Source organism: Lissotriton vulgaris, chromosome 11 (genome assembly GCF_964263255.1).
Source record: "Lissotriton vulgaris chromosome 11, aLisVul1.2, whole genome shotgun sequence".
Classification (NCBI taxonomy): Eukaryota; Metazoa; Chordata; class Amphibia; order Caudata; family Salamandridae; genus Lissotriton; species Lissotriton vulgaris.
In genome coordinates, this window is record NC_141699.1 from 628844798 (window position 1) to 628849464 (window position 4667).

Consider the following 4667-nt stretch of genomic DNA (forward strand, 5'->3'; position numbering starts at 1 on the left):
TTATATGATGAATAACAACCACAAACCAAATTTGATTCAAGTCTCCTTATTTCTTTACTAGTAATGCTTTCAGCATACTTGCATAATTGTCTCCAGATTATTACCAGTTGGGCTATTGTTAGGTTCTCTACCTTCCTACCCTGATCCCGACGTGGTTTACGGGTTATACTCCTGTAGTATTTCACCTGCACAAGATCAAGGACACACTAATTGATATGGGGCTCGGCCATTTGTGGGAGGACCCAGAAGAAAGCCCTTTTCCATCAAAAAAAGATTTTAAAGCTTTATATAGGGATATGGTCGGCCAGAAGTCCCTGTCACTAGTAAATAGTACCTCCTTTTCTGGTCTATTTCTAGACCAGTAATATGAAAACAGGATGGAGACCTATTGAGATATCATTATGAAGCCTGGTGACAGGAAGCTTTTCCACAAATTTAGAGTGGGTTCCCTCCCTTTAACATCATTTACGGCAAAGTGGGGTGATGACTCAGATTCAAAATGCCATAGGTGTCCATCCCAGGAAGAGTCCTTAACCCATGTCTTGTTTGTGTGCCCTGCCAACAATGGCCCACGTCACAAATGGCTTAAGACGATCTGTCAAAAAATTGCAATAGGATCATGCCAAACAGCTTTGCGAATCTTAAAGACAGATACTAGTGAAGCCGTAGTTATAGCTATGGCTAAATGTTTGAGCTGGACTTGGGCCCTTAGAAGGGAAAACTTGTAATTAAATGTAGGTTTTGTTATGTGCAAGTAAGCTGTTTAATACCGTGTTGTTTCTTTCTCTTGGTGATTGAGTGTAAATTGCAAAAAAATAAATAAATTAGAGAGATATTCTAATAAACTTGTGCCATAATGGATTTAAATTGTTGATCATATCCTCTCTTCTCTTACTAAAATCAAGTCTATTTTAAGTACTGTCATGGTATAGAATCCTAATGGAAATTATCATACTCATATTTTAATCTTACTGACCCTGTTTTTATAATATTTTATGTCATTATACCATTTGTATGTATTTTATGTGTCTTTTATGATTGAAAAAGATCAAATAAAGACTAATTGAATTAAATTGACTACTTATTGGCTTCCCTTGACATTCCACATGATTGATGTTTCCTTTACACAGCCTATTACAATCTCAGATCAAGCTTTAATCTCCTTTCCCCTTTCTCTCTCAGATTTATTCACTACCGCTAAGAGATGGAGGATGAATTCTGACATAGTTTGTAACCCAAATAACTCTAAAAAACTAGCATCTGCCATTAGTGGGTATGTTTTGTACCAAGATTCTCGTGATATCTCTAAAATTATCCATTGGGGCTCATTTAAAGCACTTATTCAAAGAGCCACCATTTCTATTATGGCTCATGAAAATAAAACATTATATGCTCACATTTCCAACTTAGAAAAACAAATAGCAAATCATGAAAAGGCTTTTCATCTTGTCTTCAGATCTACAATATAAATCTCAGGTTCAGAAGAACAGATATGAATATAATAATATTCTTATTAGAAGAGCAGGGTTACTTATCTCAAAGGAAAAATATAATGTTCATTTTAACTCAAACAAATCTGATCCACTTTTAGCTAATTATCTACTTATTAAGAATTCTAATACTCAAATCCCAGGCATTAAAGCAAGTAATGGTACCTTAGTCACTAATATGGAGATAGTGAGAACGTTTTTATCTTTTTGTACCACCTTGTATTATAAGCCTACAGTTCTCCATGATTATGTCATCATTGCCTTCCTTTAATCTTGTGAACTACCTCAAGATTCTGATATCAATAGACTTGCTTAAGATAACACTATTGCCATTCAGGAAATAATCACGGCTATCAAAACATGAAACTCCAATAAAACTCCTGGTCCAGATGTTATTCCAGCTGAATTTTACAAATGTTTTCAAGACTACCTCACTCCTATTCTGCTTATTCCATGATGGGTGGCTCTTTTTATGAAGCCACTATCATTGTCCTCCACAAACCAAACAAAGATCCTACTTTGGTTACAAATTATCATCCCATATCCCCCATTATTCAGGATTGTAAAAAAATATGCCAAAATCTTAGCAAATAGATTATCACCTATACTTTACTCAATTATCCAACCTGACCAGACTGGATTAATGAAGGGTAGATGGCCCTAGCATAACACTCTTTTATTATGCCATGTTCTTTCTATATCTAGGGATTTCAACTATCCAGTAGGCGTGTTGGCCTCAGAGGCAGAGAAAGCATTCAATAGAGTAAATTGGGAATTTTTATTTAACACATTGGACACTTCATTTTGGCCCCATGTATATATTAAAATGGTTAAAGCACTATACTGAGCACCTTCTGCTTCTATTTATATCACTGGTACCCTTTCTACTCCATTCAATTGATATAGAGGCACACACCAAGGTTGCCACACTATCATCTTTGTTATTTCCTATTGCCATGAACCCCTCTTGTGTTCTTTCTGCATTAGTAAACAATATTCAGGTGTTGTTTTTAAAAATGCTATTGTAAAGGTATCTGCATATGCCGATTACATTTTATTATATGTAAACGATCCTCTTGTTTCTGTACCAATCATTTTCAATATTATTCGACAGTATGCAGATGTCTCCGGTGTTCCTTTGAATATAACTAAAACACATTTTTTTCTTCTAAGTATTCTATGTAATTCTGCAATGTTAGCAAATACTAATATATTATGGTCTCTTAAGACCCTAAAATGTTTGAGGATAATGTTAACTCATTCTATCAAAAGTATAATTGAACTATCATTGGGGACAAATTTTAGAGGACTCTCCACTAATCTAGTGGCAGCAATTGTTGGAGATCGCCGAGGGCGTGGTTTCCAAATTTAAATATGATCAACTAACAAGCTGGGCAAATACTCTGAGAAAGGATGGAAATGGAAACCGGTATTGGGAGACCAGGATATGTTTGACTGCCTCTTTTGGGGAAAGAAGTTGCAGAATGGTACTGGATGTTGATCCAGGCCGCGGAAGAGGTCCAAGTTTTGCTGACAGAGACCTGGAGGAAAGATATGCCTAACCAAGACCTTGAATTATGGCAAGTATCTGTGTCTTACATATGGTGATATGTAAAGTCTGCCCCATTCAAGAAGAACCATCTTTTTACTGTTCACAAGGCCTATTGGACATCATGGAAACTCTCTAAGTTGGGAAGTTGGGTAGTGAACAAGTGTCCAAAATGTGGAGAAGTCAACGCAAATGAAGTCCACATTTTCTGGCAGTGCCCTTCAATCCAGCTCTTCTGGCAGAAAGTGGGTAAGACTGTATCGGGAATCTTGGGTCAAGAAATCAAGGTGAGCCTGGCCTTGGTAATATTTGGGGTGGTGCTGGGAGGGGAGGGCAACAGGGCCCTTCTTAAAATTCACAAAGCTCTAATTTATGCATTAATTCTTCTTGCACATAGAGAGCTGTGTATTATGGTTTAAATCTTTTATTGAGTTTTATAAAAAAACAATATGTTCCTCACTGTCAGGCTAAGACACAGCCCTCATTTGGTGTACTTCAAACATAATCAACAGACTGTAGCAGGTAAGGAACATATAGAAAAAACTAAACAAAACACATATCATGTGGAAAACTTAGACCACCCTCCCACCCCCGGACCCCACCCGTCCCTTGTCCACCAAAGAAAGAAAATTTGCAGTGTTAGCATCTCACATTTGAAACTCGGGCCAAATATTTGTAATAGGCGAGGATTCCTTGGGCTGGTGACTTCCCTGAATTCAGAGGAGAGAACGGACAAAAAAGGTCGCCCCAGCTCTGCAAACGAGGAACCTTTCCCCGCCATTGGCAACGTCAGCTTCTCCATCCCCAGGACAAACCATAGACGGTGCTGCCAGCCTGTGAAGGTAGGGGTCTGGGAGGTGCGTCAATGTGCCAGGACATTTTGCACTGCCGAACCCAGCGCTATTGCCATCAGCCGGCCCAGGTGGGATTTGAGTGGAAAAGTCACGGAATTTGGGAGGCCTAAAAGAACATAAGCCGGGAAGCATGGTGTCTGCGTGTCTAAGTGTGTGTCTACTTCGTCCAGAATTTGAGTCCAGTATTCCTGAATGTGCGGGCAGTCCCATAGCAAATGTACCAACGTGCCAACCTCCCAGCAACCCCGCCAGCAGGTGGCGTCTTGAGAGGGATCCATAGAGTGAAGTCTTTCGGGAGTATAGTACCAATAGGTAACAAGTTTAGTGAGAGTTTCCGTCCATGCCATGTGGTATGCCAAGTGGCGGGCTCTGTAATATAACCCTTCCCATTCTTTGTGGGTGAGTGTTCTGCCCAGATCGCTTTCCAACCTCAGGCGGCCAGGCGTTATACATGTGTGTGTTCCAGACTAATAGTATTTTATGGAGATCCAAAGTAAGTTTCTTGTCGGAGGTACGTTTGATAAGCCACATTTCATAAACAGTCAAGAGCCTGCTGGCAGAGGGCTTCATCTGGGAATAAAGGACCCAGTTTTGTATCGGACAGTATCAGAGTCTCTCAGTCTTGGGGAGTCCGTAGTCTCGTTTAAGCTGATGGAACAGTATAATTCCGTCCAAATCAAATAGGTGGCCCGCGGAGTGGCAGCCTGAGGACCTCCACCGTGCGACGGCAACTGTGTCCATACCTGGTCGGAAATCAGGATTCTCAAACAGCGG